Here is a 25,451-nt window from a genome sequence, read left to right as displayed (position 1 = left end):
AGCCACCCCAGAGGTAAGCCAATGTTCTGTATAGCACAGCAAGACCCTCACCTCAGCAACCCCACTCCCAGAACAGGCCACCAGTGAGGCTTCACCCCCACTGCTGACTAGTAGTGAGGTCCTGCCCTTTGGACCTGTCAGCATTGAGACCATGTCCCTGTGGCAACCCAGCACCAGGATCCCTTCCCCAGGGCCAGCCAGCAGATTGCCCCTGGTTCCATAGCAACTCAACAGCAAGGTTCTACCCTGAGGCAGACCAGCAGCTAGGCCCTGAAGTCCAATGAAACCAGGGTTAAGTGACTTGCCCAGGGTCACACAGTTGGTACCAGATGTGAACTGGTGATGTCTTCCTGATTCCAAGCCTAATGCTCTATCCATTGCACCACCTAGCTGCTCTGTCTCTTCCTTACTATCAGGGCCTCAATTTGTAAAAATGGAATATCTAGGCTGTAGGCCCAGTTTTGAATTAGAAAAGAGCGCTGGTCCTATTGTCAGAGGACGAGGGCTCACAGCCCACCTCTAATATCCTTACTAATTATGTGACCTTGGCAAATCATATAACTTCCCTACACGTCAATTTCCTCATCTTTAAAATGAAAAGGTGGGACTAGATGGCATTGAGGTCCCCCTCAGCTCTTGAGCCATGATCTATAACCTATGAGGTTTCTCATTCTCAAGTTGAAGACCGAAATAGAATTACTAACCACATTTCTGTGTATTGTGGGGGGATTCAGGAACAGCCCCAGGGAGACCTGAGGCATAGATTGACTCATGTCTCCAGATGTTCTATGGAGAGAATCAGGACCAACTCTTCAGAGTCATGTCCAAACCTGGAGTGTCTGTTCTAGTCTCTTTCTCCATTCTATAGTGACTCTAAATCCCAAGAGTAATGCCAAAATCAGGTTGGCATAGGCTGCTTAGGAATGAACAACAACTCCTAGGAGTCCCCATGGACAGCATCAGAGCTGAAATAAGCTATCTGGGATGGGGGTGGAGAGTGCCTACCAAAAATATAAATTCTGCTAACAAAATCACCAGAAAATGGTTATTCAGCTTACACTTGATGACCTTGGCTAACGTAGAACTCACTAGAGCCAAAGGCAGGGGCAGCTAGGTGGTGCAGTGGACAGAGCACTGGGCTTGGAATCAGGAAGACACATCCTCATGAGTTCAAATCCAGCCTTAGACACTTACTGTGTGACCCTGGGCAAGTCACTTACTCCTGTCTGCCTCAGGTCCTCGTCTATAAAATGAGTATCTTTGCCAGGAAAACCCCAAACGGGATCACAAGGAGTCATACACAACTGAAATGACTGAACAGCAACAGAAAAGCTCTGAAGGCAACCCATTCAATTGTAGGATAGGCCTAGATGTTAGGAAGCTTTTTCTTAGTTTTTCTCGGTCTGGTTCGGAGAGTCATCCATTCATTCAATAAGCATTACTCATGTGCCTACTGTGTGCTCGGTGCCAGGGATATAAAGACAAAAAAGTGAAACAGTCATCCTCAAGGAGCTTATTCTATTGGGGGGGGGTGCTTATTGTCTTTCACAGCCTTTCAGTATTGTAGAATGAAAAGAACATTTGATTGGATTCTAGAATTTAGTTAGTGTTCCAAGGTCCTAATTCTAGCACTACCATTCAGCCAGTTGTGGGATGTTGGGCATGTCATTGGAACTCCCCAGGTCTCTGATACCGCATCAATAGAGTGAGATGGTAGGAGCAGATGAGTTCTTACGTCCCTTGTTGCTCTAACTCAGGTCAACAAACATACTAAATGTCTTTTTAGTTCAAGATCAAGTACGGAGGATTCAGACAACTCCCCCTTCCCCAAAATATCAACAAACAATTCCAGCTTGTAAAGAGCTTGCATTCTATTGGGGAAATGACAACATATAAGTAAATATGTGATAATTTGGAGGAGAAGAGAGGACTAATAGCTGGTGAATCAGCAAAGGCTTGCAGGGAGCCAAGGATTTTAATGAGTGAAGGTGAGGAGAGAACGAATCCTTACATGGGGGACAGATGGGAAATAAGATGCTGCATTCCCAGGAAAGCTACAAGGCCAGTTTGGCTGAAAAGTAGAGTATAAAAAGGGAAATGCTAAGAAGTAAGTTTAGAAAGGTAGGCTGATGAAGCCAAAAGGCTTTAAGCACCAGAATGAATGGTTAAGATTTTATCTTGAAGGCAGTAAGGAACCACTGGTGATTTTTTAAGCAAAGGAATGACACGGTCAGACCTATGCATTAGGAAGATAATTATGCCAGACATACGAAAGACAGATTGGAGAAAGGAGTCACTAGAAGTAGGGAAAGAAATTAGTAGGCAAGAGCAAAAGTTGAGGCATTACGTGACAAACCAGGACAGGGGATAGATGTGAGAGGCAGCACTCACAAGACCTGGCAATTGGTTGGTTATGACATTTGAGGGAGAGGGAAGAGTCAAGAATGACCCTGGAGTTTCGAACCTAGGTGACTAGAAAGATAAAGGGAAATCTGGAGATGGGGATGAGATGAGTTCTGCTTTGGCCATGGTGAGTTTTGGATGCTGATGCAACATCAAGATAGGATTGTCGTCAACTGGGCAACCGTCATATGGGACGACTTCAGGAAAGACATCAGGGCTGGATGTGTCTGCCATCTTCACAGAGAGGATAGCTGAACCCATGGGAGATGGTGAGATCAGCAAGAAAGAGAAAGCATAGAGAGGAAAGAGAAGGGGGACTTAGAACAGAGATAAAATAAGAAGAGCTCAAATTTATGTAGACCTACTGTGTTGGCAGGTATTAGGCTAAGCACTTCACAATTATCTCATTGGATCCTTTGCTATTATCATCTCCTTTTTTACAGATGAGGAAACTGAGGCAAACAGAAGTGAAGTGACTTGCCCAGAGTCACACAGTTAATACATTTCTGAGGCTGGATGTGAACTGGATCTGACTCCAGGCCCAGTGCTCTAATTATTGTGCCACCCAGATGCCCATTATGAAGAAAGTGCTTTATAAACTGCTAAGTGTTATCTATATAAGTAATCAAGATGGAGAATGGAATTACGGGGCAAAAGCCTCACAGGGCCCAATTTTGATTTTCTCTGTAAAAGGAGGAGGTAAGACCTTCTGAGAAGAAGGGGAGGAAGGTGTGGTGCCATCATTGTACAGTATGTTACTTGGGGAGAAATGAGAAGCTTTGGAATAACCCGATAGTGATTTGTGAGACTGGGGACATCGTCACTTATCCTGAATATGAGGGCTCAGGTTCTTCTTATCTAATTCTGAACCCCGTGTCCTTCAACCAAAGCCCATTGTTTTGTCCTTGCTGAGGATCCCCAGGAAACAAACAACTTTCATAAGTGCCTAAAGCGTTTTGTTCAAGTTACCAACTAAGAGTCAATCCATGTTTACCAAGCTCTCTCATACATGTGCCTGGCATTTTATTAGAGTTTTTGTTTTTACTTTGTATTCCCAGTACTAAACACAGAATCTTACATCACATAAGCTCTTACAATATCGTTAGAGAGAGAAATTGAACCCACATGGCACAATGGGGGACCAGCAAAATGTTAAACTGTGGTCCTGAATATGTGTTCAAATTATTCAAAGAAGGGAAAGGTGAGTGTGGGCTAGAGTTGTCCAGAAGGACTGTGGAGGAGGCTGTACGGCCCCAAATTTTCAGGACCAAGAGTTTTCCTCTGTCTAAGCAAAACCTTAATGGACCCTAAGAAAATGAGGCTCCTATTTGGTCCCATCTCTGATACATACTATGTGACCCTAGAGAAGCCCCCTAATGTCTCAGGGCTCTACATAAGCCTCTAAGTTGAATGAAATGACAGGTCTAGTCCCGATCTGTCTAGTTCTAAATTTATACTCATTCCAAGAAGCCCATCTTTTAAAACCAGAACTATAATTTCACAGGTATGTGGAGCTCCCAATCAGGAGACTTCCTCAACAAAAGCAGTTGATCAGCTGTTCTTCAGTTTATATTCTTGGAGACTTATGTGAGGGCACTGAGAGGATGGGGCAGCTAGGTGGCACAGTGGATAGAGTGCCAGGCTTGGAGTCAGGAAGTCTCATCTTCCTAAGTTCAAATCTGCCCTCAGATACTTACTAGCTGTGTGACCCACACAAAAGGTTAAGTGAACCCAGTTCTTCCTGCAGCCCAGAGGGTTTCTCTGTTATGCCACATTGTCTTTACCAGACCCATCCAGAGGACTGGTAATATGGATGGTGAGAAGATTGGAAACCATGCCAGGCCAAGTGAAAGAACTGGGGCTGTTCAGTTTGGAGAACAGCTTTAGGAAAGAAAGATATTATTTTAAAATATTTTATTTTATTTTTAAAATGGTATTTAATAGGCATATGTAATGAAAACTATGAAATGCTTCAAGAATTTGTGTGTCATACTTGCACAGGGGCCATGCTAATCTTCTCTGTATCATTCCAATTTTGGTATATGTGCTGCTGAAGTAAGGACTATTTTAAAATATTTTAAAGAACCTTGAAGACTTATTTTACCTGGTCTCAGAAGGCAGAGGACCACCAGGTAAAAGTTACAGGGAAGTGCAAGTGGAAAATTTCCTAAAACTAGAATTGATTGTCCCAAAATGGGATGTCATATAAGGTAGTGAGCTCCTCATCTCTGGAGGTCTTCAAGGGGAGGCTAGTCGACCACTTGTCAAGGATGTTATAGAGTGGATTCCTGTTTTGTTTTGATTAGAGTTGTAGGGTTCCTTCCAAGTTTAAGTTTTTATGGATCTATGTTGAACATGGGTTTGTATGATCTCATATTCTTAGGTCATTACCCATATTCTTGGTCAGGCCAGCTGAGAGCTCAGGGGAGAGCCCATACATGACCTGTACTACTCCTTCGGGGGACTCCATAACCCCAACTGCTCCCTCTAAGGGCTCTCTGCCCTACACGGAAAAATAGATTGGTGCCAGAGTCTTTCTCTTGTATTTCTGCACCATCTATTATCCCTTTTCCAAACTTCTCTTCTCTCCCACAGCCCTCAAGTAGTAAAGAATCTTTCTGGCTCCACTCCAGAAAGACAGTGCAATTAATGGCTGTTTGGGAGAGCCCTTCCTCAAGGGAATCCATCTGTCTTTTGCTTCCCTCCCCATTTGGGAGTCCCAGTTTGTACAGTTTTCCTAGGGCATCTGGGCCTCTCTCATCATCTCCACTTCCCTCCCACATGCCTATCAGGAATATGGGCAGGGCAGGGCTAGGGTAGCCTGCCACGGTGGTGCTACCAAATCGCGGAGGTCACCATACCCTCCGAGGCGTGCCCATTCCTTGAGGGCTGTGCTGAGCTCAGCACCAGGCTATCCGCCAGATTATTGACCAACTTTCCACTGCCAGGGAAGGAGTTATTGATGCATTGCTGGGGGGCAGGGCAGGCAAGAGAAGAGGAAGAAGGATGCAGTCTTGACTTTCTGCTCAGGGGGGCAGGAATCTACTTTGGCACTGACTGTCCAAGGTCGTACATCTATTTCTTTTTTCTCTATGCATCCCCAGTGCCAAGCAGTGTCTGGTGCAGCAGTTACTTAATAAATCTTTGCATGGAACTGATCTTCCCCAGAGGGAACGAGGATGCAGATATTTTAGGACAACACCCATTTTCCTGATTGGTCAGTCTTATCAGGATGTGGCCTGGGGGGTGGGCAGGGAAACAACTGCACTATGTGCCTTCCCCCAGAACATTTGTATTAAAGTGAAAATGGTCTGCTAGGGCAGTACTGAAGAAAGAAGAAGAAAACAGAAGAAAGAAGAGACAAATACAGTGTAATGCCTGAGGAAGGAGGAAAGAGAATTCCACCTTCTTGCCTGAGTAACTGGCTGAGGATGGTAGAGTAGCAACTAATTTGACGTATGTATCAGGGCTTTTTCCCCCCCCAAGAAATAGTATCCGAAGGTGGCTCTAGAATTCTTGACCAGAAGTCAGGAATATCTGGGTTTAATCTCTGCCTCTAATGCTTGCTAGATGTTTGGACATAGCCAAATCCCTCAACTGATCTTTGCCTCAGTTTCTTCATCTGTGAAATGGAGATAGCTACTGTATGGACGATCTCACAGGGTTGTTTTCAGGCAGAAATGAAGTAATGTTAAGTGTTCTGAATGCTTTAAAGTGCTATCTTTTCCCCTAATTGTAACTTCATTCCATGGTTGGCTCCCTTAAGATACTGCCTGCTCATAGGACAAATGCAGGAAGGTCAAAGAGCTATTAGAACTACAGGAGAAAGGGTCTTAGAATTCATCTAGAATTCATCTTTCATTTGATAGGTGAAGAAACCAAAGCTCAGAAAAATAAGAATGATGTAACCAAAGTCTCTTAGCTGATCACTGACGGAACCAGGACTAGCATCTAGATCTCTTGACACTTTTCACTATGCCAATATAATAGCCTGGATCAGTCTCTGACCTCCAGAAGTTTCTAGACCATGGGTGGGGAACCTATGGCCTTGAAGTCACATGTCACCCTGTAGGTCCTCAAGTACAGCCCTTTGACTGAATCCAAAGTTAACAGAACAAATTCCCTTAATAAAAGTATTTGTTCTGTAAAACTTGGACTCAGTCAAAAGGCCACACTTGAGGACCTAGAAGGCCACATGCAGCTTCAAGGCTGCAGGTTCCCCACCCCTAGTCTAGCCTAAGATAGAAAACCCTCCCTCTAAGGAAACTAAGGCAAACAGAGGTTAAGTGACTTGTCCAAGGTCCCACAGCTAGTATCTGAGGCTAGATTTGAACTTAAGTATTCCTGACTTCAGGCCCAGCTCTCTATCCACTGTATCACCTAAGGGCCCCTAAGGTATAAAGAGTATTGTTTGAAGAGCTGGGGATGTTAAGTAGGGAGACGTGATAACAGCCCTTAGGCTGTCTTGTAGAAGAAAGCACAGTCTTGTTCTCTTTGGTCCCTGAATGCAAAACTAGAAACAAAGGGTAGATGCTGCAAAATGGCAGAACTAAGTTACAAATGAAGAAAAAGCATCAATTGCTTTGAACTGTCCAAGAATCTAATAAGTTGGCCTGGGGAGTTAGTGAGTTCCCTGTGAACAGTGTTGGTCTTTAGACAAAAGCAAGAGGGTTATTTGTTAGGTATGTTGCAAATGGGGGTCATGCTTGGGGAAGTGGTAGTACATGATCTTAGGGCTTCCTTCTAACTATGAGATTTTATGAGTCAGAGTCTAAACGGGAAGAAGGCAGACTCCTATCTCCTCTTCTTCCGCATTGCAGAGCTCACCCTTGACTTTTAGCTCCACCTCCAAAAAATGACCCCTTTTCTCTCAGGTCTCCCTTTTCACTTAAAGAGTTTTCCTGCACAAATGGTCCTTTCAGGGTGAGAGAAGCCCAGGCTCCCCATCCCCTGCCATTAAATGGACAGCTGCTTTTGAAGGAAGACAGCTGTTTCCCACCCACCTCGGCTTTTATGGTTTTGCAGATACCTCACAGGGTGTCAGTACTTCCATTTATTACCTCTTGAACCTGTAGCAATCTGGCCGTCTCTATGATCTCTGCCTCCTAGTCGACTTCCGTGTTATTACCTTAGACTGGAAACTCACGGACAGCAGGGACTGCTTCTGTTTAACTCACTGTGGAGAGTCCTGAGCACATCCTAGGCAAAGAGATGTTTAATAAATGCTTTGGATGCTGGTGCTCATTTCATCGGGAGGTTTATTTTTTTCTGCTCAAGGACCATTTATGGGGATCTGAAGTGCAGAATGACCATTACCCCTGGTTTCTGCCATTTGTTCTGAATCACTGACACCAATCTTTGCCCAGATCCTAGGAGAGAAAACTGGCCCTCTGAGTGATGGCTGATTCTATTCTGATAGACTCTCCTCCTCCCCACCCCAAGCTGTCTTTAACTCCTAAAAGGAGGAGGGAAACATTAACTTGATATAGAGAATAAAGGAGAATGCCATTCTAATATGCAAGTTGCATGTGAATTTCATACTGTCCTTTCTAACTTTTTCAGATACTTGAATGTACCTCTAGAAAAAGTCTCATCAATTATTTAATACATTTATCAAACAGTTGCTAACACATTCACCTAGCCCTGGAGTAGGTGTCATGGCTGCTGCCCTTAAGAGGCTTCTAATCTAGTTGGGGGTATTAGAGCACCAAACAATATAAAATAAAGGATTATAAAATGGTAGATTGAATGACATAGACTTTGGATGCTATAGATGCATATAACTTATTAATTAATTGATTAAATTAATTAAATATTTAATGACCATAATTATTTTAGAACTGGAATTTGATCTGTATCAGACACCACCCTAACACTACTGCTGGATTTGTTGGACTGGCAGAAATGGGAAGAGAAAAGAAGCTTGGCACATCCAGGTAGGTAGAGATGACATGGCACTCCACATGGTTATGTATGTAACAAGGGGTCTTCAGGAGAGAAAGGGGAAAATGGAAATGCTTGGGGAGCAGACAGGGAACCTTATTGAGTGGAGAGTGTGGCCACCTTTCTATGGTGGTCCTTGGAGCATTACCAGGCAAGGCTCTGTGCCTCTAAATATGTCCCCAACTCCCATCCTTTTGCCTGAAATTCTATTCCTCTGGCTCTTGAAGACTTCTTAAATTTTTGATAATTTATTAAAATGCAAATAACTAGAGCCTAGCATATGGTAGGTGTAAAATAGATACACCAGATTATAAAGAAAGCTTATTCTGAGCAGCTTCAGAAAGGGCCAAACATAAGATTAAGGAAGGAAGATTTTGATCCAATCAAAATGAGATTTCCACAAATGAAACTAGAGAAGTGAGCTTCTATAGAATGTTTGAGGAAAGGCTAGATAACCATTCATTAGGGATATTACAGAAGAGTTAGAGTTATCCTGGCTGGGAGTTTCAACTAAATACTTCTGTTTCTAATGTTCTTTGATTGCTAAAACATTTATTTATGAAGAAATTAAGTATCCCCCCCCCACCCAGGGAATGTTAACACCTGAGAAGTTGTCACCTAAGAGAGTGATAGTTGATGGCTAATTGAGTTTGAGGGCCAGAAGCAGAAGGTTTCATATTTATTGTAGATAATTATTGTATTCCCTATTAGAGTGTAAGCCTCCTGAGGACAGAAACCATGTCCTTTTTCATCTTTAAATCTCCAACCCTTAGTAAAGTGCCTTGCACTTGGTCTGCTGAATTGAATGGAATTATAGCAGCCTCCACCTTGTTGATTTCTCTAGAGACCCCATACACATGCTCACAAACACTGTGGGAGAGTGAACGCTGGTAAAAGAAGCAGCTGAGTTTTAGGAAGTGAGTGGAGAGGTGGAAAAGCAAGGACAGGTAAGGTCTAGAGCAGAAAAGAGAGAGTTAGTTGGGGTGGGGTTGCCAGTTGCTAGGAGTCTTTGAGTGTTTAAGGTCCAGTGCTGTGGGAGGCTATTTCCTGTTGTTAACAAAAAGGAGATGATGAATTGTTTAAACAGCCTGCCAAGGCCAGATGGGGTGGGGGTAGGGGTAATGTGGAGGAAAATCTAGGAAATGCAAAGGTGGATTTGTGCTGTAGGGAGAATGAGAAGTTCATCCCAATGATGACAGCCTCTTGTCCTTCAGTTTTTCACTGCTCACTCCTTCTAAACCTATTTTTTTTACCCCAATTCAATCTTCCCTTCCTTCTTTAAACGCGCCTAGCCAGATCTCCCCCATCCTTAAAAAAACTTGACAAGATCCAATAGGCTCCTAGAGCTATCATCCTATATCTCTTCTCCCTTTCACAGCCAAACTAGAAAATCTGTCTATATTCACTGCTGCCACTTTCTTACCTCCCACTCACTTTTCAACCCTTTGCAATCTGGCTTGCATCCACACCATTGGACTGAAACTGCTTTCTTTGAAAATGCAATGATCCAATGGCCTTCTTTCAGTCCTCATTCTTTTTTTTCTTTGCAAAATTCTTTTTATTACGAATGAGAAAATAAATGATCAATAAAGAGTGACATTTACAAAGTCCAGAAAAGAGGATTGGTGTGAAGATGTGACTATTATATAACTATGTGTACATATACGTGAATATATGTATGTGTGTATGTATCTGTGTATATGCACGTGTGTGTGTGTGTGAAATACATTTAACATGGTAGCAACAATATTGCTCACCTTGTCTGTATCCCTTTCTGAACTTCTAACTCTTTTCTGTGAACTTCAAAGTAGTTACCCTTCATGCTCTTGTGGTCACTGTAGAAATGGTTCTCCCAGTTCTGGTCACTTTGCATGAGTCTTCCCGTTTCCTTGAATCTGTCCCTTTTAGCATTTCTTACAGTAAAATGATATTCCAATACATTCAGATAATACAACTTGTTCAGCTATTCCCTAATTGATGGTCACTCTGTGTTACTGTATCTTTGCTACAACAAAAAGTGTTACTCTAAATTTTTTTATGTATCAGTCCTTTCCCTCTGCTTTCATCAGTCTTCATTCTTCTTCTGACCTCTCTGTGGAATGCTCTGGAAATTGCTGACCATGCTTCTTTCATGACGTTTCTCTCTCATAAATTTCTCCTTATCTATCTTACCCTTCCTTCCCAGTCTTTGCAGGGTCATTATTCCACTCTCATGCACCTACGGGTGTAGTCCAAGGCTCGGTCCTGAGCTCTATTTTCATTTCTCACCTTCACTTTCTCTCTTAGTAATCTCGTCAGTTCCCATGCATTCACTCATAAATCCACATATCCAGTCCTCATATTTCTCCTGAGCTGTAATCTGCACCTTCAGCCACTTACTGGGATATTACAAAAGGCATCTCAAACTACTAAACTCTACTAAACATCTCCAGTACTAAACTCCGTCTTTCTTCCTAAATTCCACCCCTCCTCCTAACTTTCCTATTTAGGTTGAGGAACCTACCATTTTCCCCATTACCCAGTTTATCAATATGTAGCTTATCCTCAGCTCTTTACTCTGGACCACCACGCTCAGTTGCCAAATCTTATTGATTCATTATCTCTAGCGTCTTCTTTCTCTCTATTCAAACCACAACCCACCTATTCAAGCTGTCCCTCATACCTAGTGTTCTCTCTCTTTTTTACATCTGCCTCTTGGAAGCCCTAGCTCCCTTTAAGGCTCAGCTTCCTTCTAAGGTCTTTCTTGAGTCCCCCAGTTGTTAGCATGCCACCCCTCAAATCTCTTTATGTTGATTTTGCATACATCTTGCATCTGCTCAGCTGCTAACGTTGATTTCCTCCTCTTGTCCCCCTAGTTGAATGTAAGCCTGTTGTGGATTTCAGAAAAACCTAGAAAGACTTACATGAACTGATGCTAAGTGAAATGAGCAGAACCAGCAGTACATTGTAAGTAGTAACAGTAACAATGTGCTATGATTAACTATGATTGACTTAGCTCTTCTCAGCAATGCAATGATCCAAGACAACTCCAAAAGACTTATGATGGAAAATGCTATCCACATCCAGAGAAAGAACTGATGGAGTCTAAATGTAGATTGAAGCATACTATTTTCACTTTTTTTGGTGTGTTTTTTTTTTCATTTTGTTCTGTTAATTCTTTCACAACATGGCTAATGTGAAAATGTTTTACATGGTTGCACGTGTATATCAGATTGCTTGCCATCTTGGGGAGGGGGAAAGAGAGGGAGGGAGAAAAATTTGAAATTCAAAATCTTTCAAAAATGAATGTTGAAAATTGTCTTTACATGTAGTTAGCAAAAAATAAAATATTATTAAATTTCAAAGAAGAATGTAAACCTGTTGAGGACATGAACTGTCTTGCTTTCATGCTTCTGTCCTCAATGCTTGGCAATAACATGGCTGACCGAACTTCCCTCTGCTCTGTATGGTCTCCTGAGTCCTTGCTTTGGCCTCACCTTCCTTCCTTGACAGTCTTGATCCCATAGTTGACTACTTTAAGCCTTGAATTCCTCAACTCTCTGTCCTATTACTGTTAATGCCTTGCCAGAAGCCAATCATCGGTTACCCCACATCTGCCTTTTCTGCTCCTCTTTTCAGAAACTTAATGTTGCTAGAGGACATCCTACCACAATGACAACTAGGTCTACAAATTTGTTATCTAATTTCAATCAGGAAATCCCCATGGAAATCCTTTTATTCTTCCCTGATCAACACTCCATAATAACTCTTCCAAACCTCCTCTCCTCAAGCCTTCCATACTCCTCTTCCCAGCCTCCCCTCCCCTCCCCGTCACCCTCAGCAAGGGACCTCGCTTCCTACTGAGAAAAAAGCGAGGCAATCTGTTATGAGCTCTCTCTCCTTCCTTACACCACCTGCTTCCCTATTCTTTCCTCCTTTATTTCAGTCTCTGATGTGGCCATCATTGCCAAGGCCACACCTCTACTTGGGACCATAATCCCACCCTCGCTTGTCCCCTTTGAGTCTCCTTCAGGCTCCTGCCCTTGAACCTACCATTCCTTCCTGATATCATCCCTTTCTGATATCAGCCTGCTTTTCTTCTGCTTTTAATGACTAAAATCCTGGAAGAAATCATCTATATCAGTTGTCTCCACTTTCTCACTTCCCACTCAGTTCTCATCCCCACTCAGTTCTCAGCCCCTTGCATTCTGGCTTCTGACCTCATCATTCACCTTCAACAGCTCTCTTCTAGGCCACCAAGAAGCTAAAGGCCTTTTCTCATTCCTCATTCTATTTGCCCTCCTTTACAGTTTTTAACTGCTGGCCACCTTCTCCTCCAGGATACTTTCACCTCCCTTGATTGTTTTCCAGCCCTACAGTCAAAGTGCTGATACTCACCTTACACCACCCCAACTACATACTTTGTGATCCAGTAACGCAGGCCTCCTTGCTGTTCCTAGGACAAGACCCTCCATCTCCTGATGCTTGGCATTTTGACCAACTGCTGCCCATTACTGGAATGTCATTCCTCCTCATCTCTACCTCCTGGCTTCCCTGGCTTCTTTCAAGTCCCAGCTAAAATCCCACTTTCTACAGGAAGCTTTTCCCAATCCCCCTTAATTCCAGTGCCTCTCTCTGCTGCTTATTTCCAATTTTTCCTGTATATAACTTGTCTATATAGAAATGTTTGCATGTTGTCTCCCCCATTAGACTGAGTTCTTGAGAGCAGGGATGTTTTTTTTTTTTTTTGCCTTTCTTTGTATCTTTACTGCTTAGTCCAGAGCCTGACACATAATAGGCACTTAATAAACGTTTATTGACTAACAAATGGCTCTTGACTCTCTTCCTGCCCTAGAATTTGATGCAAATCACCCATCTATGATAGATAATAGGAAAACTAGACAGAGACAGCTAAGTGGCACAATGGATAGAGTCCTGGACCCGGGGTTAGGAACACCTAGGTTCAAATCTGGCCTTAGCCATTTACTAGCAAATTGTTCCTGTGCAAATTGTTCGACTTCTCTCAGCCTCAGTTTCCTCATCTCTAAAATAGGGATGATAATAATAGCACCTACCTCCTGGGTTTGTTATTTAAGATGAGATATCTGTAAAGCACCTTGCAAACCCCAAAGAGTTACCCAAATGCTAGCTATCATTATTAAAAGATCATCTTACCCATCCCTGTGAATTTTACAGATAAGAATTATGTTAACCTCATTTACATAGCACTTTAGATTTTACAAATTGCTGTCTTCATGACAATACTGTGAAGGTTAGGGGGCATGTGTATTATTGGTTCCATCTTACAGATGAAGAAAATTAGACTCAGAGAATTGCCAATGGTCATTTCAACTTAATATTTATTGGGCACCTGCAGTACACTATGCTATGTTGCACAGCTAGGAAGTCACGTCTGTAGGACTTATCCTAGCCCCTGCTGATTGCCTACTGTTCATCTCATAAACACAAGACACCCCAATATAGGAAGTACTAAACAAAATGGTCCTATCAAGAGGCCCTGAGTTTGGATGTTAATTAACCTGTTCAGTGGACCTGTTTGTTGTTGTTTTTGTTCAGTTGTGTTTGATTCTTTGTGACCCCCTTTGGGGTTTTCTGGGCAGAGATAATGACATCGTTTGTTATTTTTTTTCTCCAGCTCATCTCATTTTACAGATAAGGTAACTGAGGCAAATGGGTAAATGACTTGCCTAGGGTCATACAGCTAATAAGTGCCTGAGGACTGATTTGAGCTTAGATGAATCTTCCTGACTCCAGGCCCAGCACTCCAACCACTTAGCTACCACTGCTGGACCTGTAGGATGCTTCAAAGTCTGGGAACTGGCTCAGGAGAGTTAAATCAGAAATCCAGGGAAAGAACAAACTTAACAGCGTATTTGTTCTTTATTTTACCATTAAGCCTCTACTCTTCTAATAGCCTACTATACTGGGAAGTGAGCCCAAGGACTTGGGGAAAGCTTTTTAAAGTTCAGATCCCTCTCTTAATGAGACAAGTCTCAATAAACCAACAAAGTCACTGGGTGAACCGGACTCTTTTCCTCCTCCTTCACCTCATCATTCAGTTAGATGCCCAAAGATTCCAGAGCATAGATCTCGATGTGGAAGGAACACAAAATAGCTTACTTCCCCACCAATCCTTCCCTAGAATCTTTGGGGAGCAGGAAAACAAGAAAAACATCATTGCCAAGATGGGGCCTTGTATACGAAAGCAAATCTGCAAAGTCATGTTAGTTGTTCTTCCCCAATCTTGTGAGGAGATACAACACTGTAGGAGAATTAATGGAGGCATACTTGAAGGAGCAAACCCCAAAATGTGTAGTATCTCCCTTCTCCAGCCCTCCTGGAGCCTCAATGGGTTATAAAATATATTCTTCAATGGGCAGCCAGGTGGCACATCAGATACAGGGCTGAGCCTGGAGTCAGGAAGATCTGGCAATGTGACCCTGGGCAAGTCATTTAACCCTGTCTGCCTCAGTTTCCTCATCTGTAAAATAAGTTGGAGATAGAAATACCAAACCACTCTGGTATCTCTGCCAAAAAAAACCAAACCCAAATGGGGTCACAAAGAGTTGAACATGACTGAAACAACCGACCTACAACATCATCAACAACATATGATTCAATAAATCTCATTAGGTTAAGTTTTAGGCAAGGGTCTCTTTCTAACTCCCCCATTTCATAGATTGGGGAACTGAGACCCAGAAAGACAAAGTTTCTTCTTGGTCATTTTATCACCTAGGAAAAGGAAGCAAAGATGGATTTGACTCTAACCCTACCTCTAATTTACTGTGGAATTGTATGGGGAGGCAGTTCCACTCTTTGGGGGAGGGAAGCTCAGTTTGCTTACCTGGAGAATGGGGACAGATTGTATCATTTATTCATTAAACATTCACTCAACATGGTCCAGTATAGAACCTGGCTAAGTGCTATGGGGGATGTAAAGATGAATAAGAGATGGTCTATATAATCCTCTACTTTTGTTCTATAGTGTATATGGAAATGCTAATTTTATTTGGTGTTTGTTAAATTCACCATTTTTTAAAATAGAAGAAATAATAAGAAAAAAGACAAGGTCACTGGCCTCAAGGAGCTCAGTATCCATACTACAAGAATCCTTCTATCTTACCTACTTTAAAATCAACATTATGAGAAAGAAGAATTTTGGCTGAGTTTTGACTATCAAGAGTTTTGGAAGAATTGTGAAGACAGGGACAAGGCTTAAGATGTGTGGACAGGGAACAAAGGTAAACCAGAGGGCATTTAGGGAACACAACCATCCATGGCAGCAACCATGCTACAGGGTTAAAAGCAGGGGCCACAAACCTGGAGTAGACAGCAGGGTTCAGGGAGGGCAGATGTGAAGGGGGCAGCTCCTAGTTGCTTGCCTGATCAGCCTCTGGAATAGCACTCTTACAAGTGCCCAAGTTCTCTCAACTGGAATCCCAGGGACAGCACCTTCCTGTGGCAACTAGATCTTGGATGCTCTGCAGACACAAGGACAGAGACATGCTTTTAGTGGTACCGGGGATACTTCCGAGATGTGAGGCCAGTTGTTCCCCCAGGTCTCCTTCCAACATACTGATTTCAATCCCTCTCAAAATGATCATTCCATATTCTGGTTGTCAAGCCCAGCCACACACTGCCTTGGGACTGTAAGCAGCCAGTTCCCAAGAACTGAAATCCCTGCTTGTTAGTAGTGATCAGGATGGCTAAGTTCCAAACCAGTTCTGGTTAATAACAATAAGACACGTAGCTAGGTGGCAAAGCTGAGAGCATACTAGACATGGAGTCAGGAAGACCCAAATTCAAATCCAGCCTCAGACACTTACTAGTTGTGTGACCCTGGGCAAGTCATTGGACCTCTATCTGACTCAGTTTTCTCACCTATAAAATGGGGATAATAATAGCACCTACCTCCCAGGATTGTTGCAAAGTTCTAATGAGATTAATATTTGTAAATCTTTAAATGTTATACAAATGCTGGTTAGCAATCAATCAATCCTAGAGGTAGGCAAAGCTAAGCAAGGCAAAAATGGTTTCACCGAGGTAATCTAGTGTGTGTGAAAGTCACTCAGACTCAGCCATTTGGCCTCCAAGCTCAGTATTCTTTCCATTTATACTAGGCAACCAGGAGAGAGGATGATGGATGAGCATCTCATCAGTGAGGTCCCAGGGAACTTCACCTGCCCTCTGCCCTCTCAGAAGTGTTCTCCACTTCCTTGCACCTTCGTGCCCTCAAATATATAACAGAAGTGAAGGATATCTCTTCTATTCCAGGCCATCCTCTACTCCCTGCCCTTTTCTAGCAAAGGAAATGTCAGTCATTTCCAACTGGTCCCTAGACCACGGCTTGCCAATCTTTTAAGAAGGCATTGTAAGAAAAAATTTTTGGAAGATCCATATTACATATTATTTTCAACTGATGCCAGATTTTACACATTTTAAACCATTATGTAGCTTATACATTTGCATATTCTATTTAATATGAGTTAATAAAATTATAGGAAGGTCTAATTATAACTGTCTCCAGAAGGCTCTTGTAACCTAAAAACTGGAGGAAGCGCTCTGCAGATGATCCAGAGTCTTCTCTCACTAGTACATTAGGATCAGAATATAACACCTTGAAAATCAGAGAAGGCCAGAGGGAGCCAGTGAGGAAATGAGATTTGGGAGTAAAGACAGAGGCTCCCCCAAGGGGTCTGTGGATGGATTCTGAGGGTTACCTGAATTTGGATGGGAAAAAATTGTATAACCTCTAACTGAAATTTAGCATTTCCTTCCAATCGTTAATTTTTTTTTGAGTGGGGGTCCATAGGCTTTGACAGACTGCCAAAGGGGTCTATGACCCAAAACCTTAAGGACCCCTAAAGTAAGAGAAGCTGATCAATGTAGGAGGAGGGGAAAAGGTAACCTTAAGAGGATGAGTGGACAGGAGAGGAAAGACTACAAAATGGAGGCAGCACTTGAGAGGAGGGGACTCAAGGTGGTGATGGGAGAGAGCTGAAGCAATGGTGACCTGAGGGCCCTTAGTCTCTTCAAGGCTGGTGATTTTTGTAGAGGTTAGTACTCCCTTAAGGTGTGTGCCTATTAATGAAATGAACTCACACAATACCAGGGGCTTTTTGAGCCCCTGTTAAATACTTAAAGAGCTGGGGGGGGGGGGCGGGGGCGGGGCTAGGATGGTTCTGGATTCTCTCTGTTTCCTCATTTCTCAGAGGGCTGAGTGTGGAAAGCCAGCAGGATTGGCTCACTTTATTTCATCTTCTCCTTTTCTTCCTAGCATTAGTATGGCTCTTTTCTGCTTCCAGAGTACTTTCTGTGCCTCTCTGAGAATGAAATCATCTCAGTACATTCTCATAAATTCCCTTAGGGCTGTCCAGTGAACTCCTGAACAAAGCCTCCCCTGCCCTCACTCAAGCCCATATTTGCTCATTCCCCTGCTCCAGTCTCATGTTCAATATGCTCTGTGTCTGCTCTGGGTCTTCCTAACATCCCATATTTTCACATTAAAAATTAAGCCTCTTCCCAGAGAAGCATTAAAAAACTTACATAAGCTGGTGCAAAGTGAAATAAGTAAAGCCAAGAAAACAATATATACAATGACAACAATACTGGAAATGGAAAAAATTGCAAAATAATGTTTCAAAATTATAAGGAACAAGCTTGGCCCCAGAGAAGAGACTGAAGAAGAAATAAAGCAGAACATTCCGCATAACAGTGGATTCTTTCAGCCAGTCAATAAGCATTAATTTTTATTAGGATGTTTACATGTTCCCTTCCTGTCTTCCTTCAAGTCCCAGCTAAAATCTCAACTTTTACAAAGGAGTCTTTCCTGATCCTCCTTAATTCTAGTACCTTCCTTCTACTGGACCACAATAGGTCCCTGCCCAAGCACCACTAAATGGCTATTTTGGGGTCCTCTTCGATCAGAGTGAATGTAAATAGTAATTAGTTCTCTTTTGGCTAGCAACCCTGAGGGTCTTCCTCTCCCAGTTTAATTTTTTTTTATTAAAGGGGCCATCCCTTGACTCATTTCTTAAAGAGGCCTATTCATTGAATGGGTGTTACCTCACTCAAAGTGAAAACCTGAAAAGACCTTGGCTTGAAAGGGCTTTGGTCTCCCATTGTATCCTGGGCCATCTTCAGTCATCCTGATGAATATCAGGCCACTGGACCAAGATAGTTCTCGAGGAGAAAATGAGGCTGGTGACCCTGCACAGCCCTACCTCACTCAAATCAAAGTCATCTGCAAGTCAGGTCATCATTTCCCTGATGTCACGGTCCTCTTTGAGAATGAAGGACAAACACAAGCCTTCCTTCTGTTGATTATTTGCAATTTATCCTATATATGCCTTGTTTGTATATAGTTGTTGGTATGTTGTCTCCCTCATTAGATTGTGAACTCCTCTTGGGTAAAGATTTTATTTGACCTTTTTTATCCCTGGTGTTTGGCACATAATAGGCACTTAATAAATGTTTATTAACTGACTGGCTGGCAGGTACTATGCTAGGTGACAGGATGACAAAAATGAAAATAGTCCCTGTCCTCAATGAGCTTCCATTCAATTGGAGGAGATAACATGAAAATAAATAAGTATATCCGAAATAGACATGTGATATATGGAGAGAGAGGACACCACAGCTGAGGGACCAGGAAAGGCTCCATGTAAAAGGTGGTATTGAACTGAGTTTTGAAGGAAACAAGGTGGAGATGAGATTATATTGTCAGTAGGGGGGTAAACCAATAGAAAGGTATAGAGATGGAAAATAGAATGCTCTATGTAAGAAATGAAAAGGAAGTATAGTCTTAGAGATTCAGAAGTGCTTCTGTGTGCCCTTACCCACAAGAACTTCAGCACTCAAGACTTCCTACTGATGATGGAGTGGGACAGAATGTGGAGGAGGAAGAAAAGTGGGGAGAATAGTGGTGTATAAGACTGAAGAGAACCATGGATGACTGGTAGACAGCCCACATGTCCTACTGGCATCCATGTAACATCAAGAAAATTGAAGGAAGGCCATTAGATTGGATGGACTCTATGTGGTAGATTTACAGAAGGATGACACAGACAAGAGTCACATAAGGTAAGCATGACTGGGTTGTGATTTGCAGTGATGGATTTCTCTCCCACTGGACCACCGGGTTCCTTCCCTGGGTACCTTGATTCTGAAAGGGGAGCTTTCAACTTATCTTGCTAGAAACCAACAGATCAACAGCCAACAGACTTAATTCTGGGTTTTCCCTGAGGCAGGACTATCTCAAACTCTAATTACTACCCAGAGACGACACCCACACTTGCCTGTGAATATTGGGGCACCACCTTTGCCTAGAAGTAAGGTAGCATTTGAGGATGCTGAGGCTGACAATGGCAACCTTGAGGCTGAAGGTTCATTAGGAACCCAGCTACCACTGGGATTTTTTTCTACCTTTTTTAGATGTGACTGATTTTCCCCAATTGTTGAGGTCTATGTTTTCCCTGCCTTTTCTGGTCACCAGAATATGAAAGGTCAGTCTTTATCAAGTAGCTAGAGGGAAGTCTGGGATGACTAGGTCCAACTTTCACACCAGAAGCAATACAGTACTGTGTAAGGACCATTGTAAAACTCACAGAGCATTTTATTTTGTAATGCTTCCTCCCCCTCCCCTTTCCCCTTCCAATCTTTACTTCACACAACTGCCAAAGTGACATTCCTAATGCATATGTGTGACCATGTTACTCTTCTGTTCAAGAAGTTCTTGGGAGTTTCCTGTTACCTTAAGGTCAAATATATACCCCTGTATTTAGCATTTAAAGGCCTTCACAACTAGGTTCTAACTTATCTTTCCAGGTATATTACACATTATTCCCTTTGATGTACAAACTGGACTTCTTGTGTCATGTGTGAGGAACAAGAGGGCCACTTTATCACATGTAACATTCCTTATTATATCTCTATGGCTTCACACGATCAGTTCCCCACCCTTTGAATGTACTTTTCCTCACCTTCACCTCCCAGAATTCCTAGCTTCTTCCAGAGCTTTATTCAGGTATTACCGTCTATGTATAGCCTTTCCTGGTCGCCCCAGCTGCTAGTGCCTCCTCCACAAACTACCTTGTGTTCATTTTAGATAGTTTTCATACAGTTAGTGTGTATATATATATATATATTCATATAGTTTTCTATAGGCATAGCTATCATACAAGTCCCAATTACTACAAATAATTAACCCCCTGCCATGTGTTCAGATTTGTACTGTTTGAAGTTGCAATTGTGCAAAATATGGCGATCGGTTCCGGCCCAAAGGCAATATGCTGTATGAAGCAGAATAATGTGACTACTTGGGGGATTCATTATTTGTATTAATCAAGTCCTGGCTGTATATTCTATCTGTGTACATTTTGTCTCCGGAGGCAATTTTATTTTTGTCTTTGTAACTCCAGTATTCAGCTCAGTACCCAACTGGTGCTTAATAATAAATGCTTGTAGAATGGAATGCTCTAATGTACTTACACAGTTCTTAGTGTTACAGTTATCTGTGTATTTTTGTCAAATTGGCCTACTAGACCATAAGCTCCATCAGGGCATGAGTGGTATCATCCAAATTTTGTATCTCCCCCAAAATATAGCACCATATTCTGTATACAGAAGAAATTTAATAAATATTTGTTAAATGGATAAATGAGATTTGGATTCTAAATGCCTTGCTTTAGATATGAAAAAAAATTAAGTCAAAGAAAAGGGAAATGATAGTGCTTTGAACTATGTGTGTGACCTTGAGCAAGTGACAGTATCTTTTTGGGTCTTGTTTTCTACATCTTTATAATGAAGATGGTCTATGGAGTCATGAAGAGCCAGACACGATTGAGCGACTGAACAACAACATCATAATGAAGAGACTAGATTGTAAGGCTGATTTCAGCTCTGACATTCTAAGAAAGATGGAAGAACTGAACTCTAAGTGACTTGCCTTCCCCCCTCAAAAAATGTGAAAAAACCCACTGGAATCAGTTTAAAAATGCAATAAGACTTTTGAGATACCCTGTTTTACACAACTGGCAGTACAGTGGATAGAACACTGGACTCAAACAGGAAGATCTGAGTACAAATCCAGACTTAGACACTTACTAGCTATGTGACCCTGGGCAAGTCCATGAGCTGCCTCTGATGCTTACTACCTGTGTGACCTTGGGTAAACCATTTAACTTCCCTGGCCTTCAGTTTACTCAACTGTGAAAACGAAGGGCTGTACTGGATAACCTCTGAGGTCCCTCCGAACTCTAAATCTACGATTCTATGATCAATTACCCCGGCGCATCAAACAACAAATCTGTGTCCCTTAAAGTGAGGAGAGGTGTTCTCCCTGTTCTCCAGTGGCCTCCTTCTCCATTTAGCCATGGGCGAAACTTAGGTCAGCTTCCATAGTCTGAGTCTGGCCGTGGAATGGAAATCTCCAGTGTCTGATGGCTGACACCTGGATCTCTCATTATTGGGCTATAAGTCCATCATGAAGGATTTTCTGACAGCTCGTGCAAATGACAGAGATAGGTAAGGGAAAGGCAATCTTCAAGGAAAAACTGCAGACACATTAGTCCAGGTCTTCCAAACCTACTTCTTTCCACAATCAGCTGCTCCATCCATCAAAAGTTCTCCAAGGTAATAAATGATATGACCCTGATCACAGGTACGCTGACACTAGAACCAAATTCACAGTCCTGGGAGGTCTCCATATTGGCTCTAAGGCTGACAGGTATCAAGTACAGAGTAAGCACTTAAGCAATGCTCATTGATTGACCTCTCTAGTGTATGGCCAGAAAAGGACATAAGCTAGTCATGTGGAGATAAAAAAGGATAACTGGTAGGAAGCCTGCGTGTCCTATTGGCATCCATGTAATGTTAAGAAAGGGGAAGCTAGGGGATATAGCATCAGGACTGACTTTGGGAAGACTCATCTTTCTGAGTTCAAATCCCGCCTCAGACACTTCCCAACTGTGTGACTCTGGGCAAGTCACTTAACCCTGTTTGCCTTAGTTCCTCATCTGTAAAATAAGCTGGAGAAGAAAATGGCAAACCACTTCAGTATCTTTGCCAAGAAGATCCCAAATAGGGTCATGAAGAGTCAGACACGACTGAAACAACTGAACAATAACAAAAATGCTAATACAATTAGAAGGCCGTCACGTGGGGTGGACCCTGAGTGGTAGATTTACAGAATGGCACAGATAAGAGTCACACAAAGTGAGACAGCATGACTGGGTTGTGATCTGCAGCGATGGATTCCCGCCCCCCCCCCACCCCGACCAGAACACTAGACTCCTTCTCTGGGTCCCCTGGCTCTGAAAGGTGAGCTTTCACTTTATCCTGCCAACAACTAAGCTTCAATGCAACTTCCTGACCATCTCCTCACCATGCCACCTGCTGTCTGGCTACCATCCTCATCTCCCTCCCACCGGAACCTTGGACTCTGCATATGATGGGTGAACGTCCACTGTAACTTTTTGGGGATCAAGTCTCTGTACCACTTCCTGGCTGTCTCCTTACCATGCTTCACCCAGCAGGCCTCATTTCTTCCCTTTCTGGTTGCCCTCGAACCTAAGTTGTTTGAGGGTTGGAACTTTCTTGCTGGTTTGTACTTATACCCTCAGATGTTAACACAGTGCCTGACACATAGTAAGAGTTTAATGAAAGCTCTAATGTTTATATATTTCTCTAAGTATCAAAGTAACCCATATTTCCATTAGAAGCATCATTAAATGGCCCTAATTGTAGTTAGCTAATTCAAGATGGACAGGGGAGAGGTATCAATTAGTTGATACATATTTATTAGGTGCCTACTATGTGCCAGGTAGTATGCTAAGAACTGGGGATACAAAGAAAGACAAAAGACAGTCTCTGCCCTCAAGAAGCTTATAATCTAATTGGAGAACGGGGAACAATATGCAAATAACTATGTACAAATGAGCTGTGTACTGGCTGAATGGGAAGGAAGGCACTAGAACTAAAGGGGATTGGGAAAAGCTTTCTGTAGAAGGTGGGATTTTAACTGGGACTTGAAAGAAACCAGGGAAGCCTGGAAGCAAAGATGAGAAGAGAGAGCACTGCAAGCATGGGGAAGGCCAGTGAAGATGACTGATCTGGACTCAAGAGATTTGTGTAACATCAGAGTTAGAAGGGAGTTAGAAGGGAGAAGAGTTCTTTAAAGGTTCACAAAGCACTCTTCCCACAACCCTGAGGGGTAGTGAAAGTATGATTACCCTCATTTCCAAATGAGGAAACTAAAACTCTGAAAAGAAATGGCATTTATCTGTAGTCACACAGGTAATGAGGGACGAAGATTGGGCTTGAACCCAATTCTCCTGATCCAAGTCCAGTGTGTGTGTGTGTGTGTGTGTGTGTGTGTGTGTGTATGTGTGTGTTTTATGCCACATTGTCAGCTCTTCTAAATGCCTTGCTTTAGATATGAAAAAAAATTAAGTCAAAGAAAAGGGAAATGATAGTCTCTGGCAAATCTAGCTCTCCTGGTTCACCTTGCAGTCCACTGTCATCTACACCTTTCCTATTCTCTTAATTTAAAAACATTCTGGTCCACATCTCAGGGCTAGGGTTTGCTATCTGTGGGATCTTGGGTAAGTCACCCTCTCTGAGCCTTGGTAGATTGATTCAACACAAACATAACAGTAATACACAGTGCTAAGTGGTAAGTGAATTAGAGAACTCAATCAATAAATGTTTGTTAAGTGCCTAATATGTGCCTACAATCTGTCAGCCATATAACAGAGAAGCAAAATGTCCAAGGTCACATAGCCAGTAAGTGAGCTGAGATTTGAAGCTAGGTCTTTTGAGTTGTTTTCCAACTTTCCTTTGGAATCTAGCTGGGTTGACAATGACCTGTGGGATTTCTGAGCCAACTTTCTGACTATTTAGTGGTATAAATCATAACATCTAGGGAATTCCCTGGAGCTGCTGGGCCCCAATAGAACCTACACCAGAACAGAAGTCTGAATAAGGTGCTGTCCAAAAGGGTTCATGTATGAAAGTCCCAAGAGGACCTCTTAATGAGGCTACCCCCAAAGAAGGGACCCACTGAAAGAGAGAGCCAATTAGCTCAGAAGGCAAGAAGGAAGGAAACATTTAGTAAGCACCTACTATGTGCCAAACACTGTGCCAGGCACTTTTATCTCACTTGATCTTCACAACAATGCTAGGAGATAGATGCTATCATCATCATCATTATTATCATACAGTTGAAGAAAATGAGGCAGACAAGTTAAGTGACTTGCCCAGGGTCACACAGCAAACAAGTGTCTGAGTTCGATTTGAACTCAGGTCTCCCTGACTCCAGGTCCAGCACTTTATTCACTGTGCTTTCTAATAGAAAGTGTGGAAATAGATAGGAGTCTGTTGTGAGGAAGAGTGGAAAGAGCTGGCCTCAAAAGCCAGGATTACCTAGGTTTGAATCTAGCCTCTGACACATACAGACTGTGTGACCCTCTCAGCTCCCCAAGTAACTCTTTAGAACTATCCATTGCAGAGAAGGTTTCTTTACCTGAAATCTCCCTATATAAATGGAATGACAGACCTCATCCCTATTGATAAGATGCTTTTAAGTTTACGTGAATAGTCCTTATGAGCCTCACAATAACTTTAGGAGATAAGTATTCAGATATTTGTTAGCCTTGATTTACGAACTGGAAACTGGGACTTAGAGAGGTTTAATGACTTGCCCATGGGCACATAGCTAGTAAGTCACAGAGACAGGATTTGAATCCAGGTCTTCCTGATTCCATGTACAGAACTGGAAGGGAGCTGAGAGTCTAAGGATCCAAATTCAAATCCAAGCTTTGCTATTAGTTGCACGACCTTTGGAAAGTCACTGAAACCCACCCTAAGCCTTAGTTTGGTTGCAAAATCTGCATACACAAAAAATACCTCTACCCATTGTGCAGGACTTTTGCAAAGATCATAGGAAATCATAGATGAAAAGTGACTTGTAAACTGTGAGCTCACTGAGCTCAGGAACTGAGACTTAATCTAAACTGTGTATACTGCCTGCCTCCACACTCTTCTACCTCTTGGTACCGTGTTCTAAATACAATTGGCTCTTAATAAATATTTCTTATCCATAAACA

At 42.5% G+C, this 25,451-nt stretch overlaps 1 protein-coding gene and 1 non-coding gene across 5 annotated transcripts in view; both read right to left on the bottom strand.

The window, feature by feature from the left end:
- TMEM63C (transmembrane protein 63C) overlaps positions 1-25,451 on the bottom strand; it is a 112,107-nt gene that overhangs the window by 78,066 nt on the left and 8,590 nt on the right. For 3 of the 4 annotated variants that reach the window (XM_036736230.1, XM_036736232.1, XM_036736231.1), the window contains exons 1-2: positions 15,667-15,760; positions 7,464-7,602 (exon numbers count right to left, since the gene is read on the bottom strand). The gene's annotated coding sequence lies outside the window, so the exon portion shown is untranslated. Of the gene's footprint in view, positions 1-7,463; positions 7,603-15,666; positions 15,828-25,451 lie in introns of those variants that run through there. The other variant, XM_036736229.1, reaches the window with a different exon arrangement.
- Positions 4,360-4,466, bottom strand: LOC118830437. Its single transcript, XR_005009072.1, has one exon. It is a non-coding gene; the product is annotated as a U6 spliceosomal RNA (small nuclear RNA).

This window comes from Trichosurus vulpecula, chromosome 8 (genome assembly GCF_011100635.1).
Source record: "Trichosurus vulpecula isolate mTriVul1 chromosome 8, mTriVul1.pri, whole genome shotgun sequence".
Lineage (NCBI taxonomy): Eukaryota > Metazoa > Chordata > Mammalia > Diprotodontia > Phalangeridae > Trichosurus > Trichosurus vulpecula.
The sequence above is the reverse complement of the archived record's forward strand: the minus strand, read 5'-3'. Positions and strand labels throughout refer to the sequence as shown.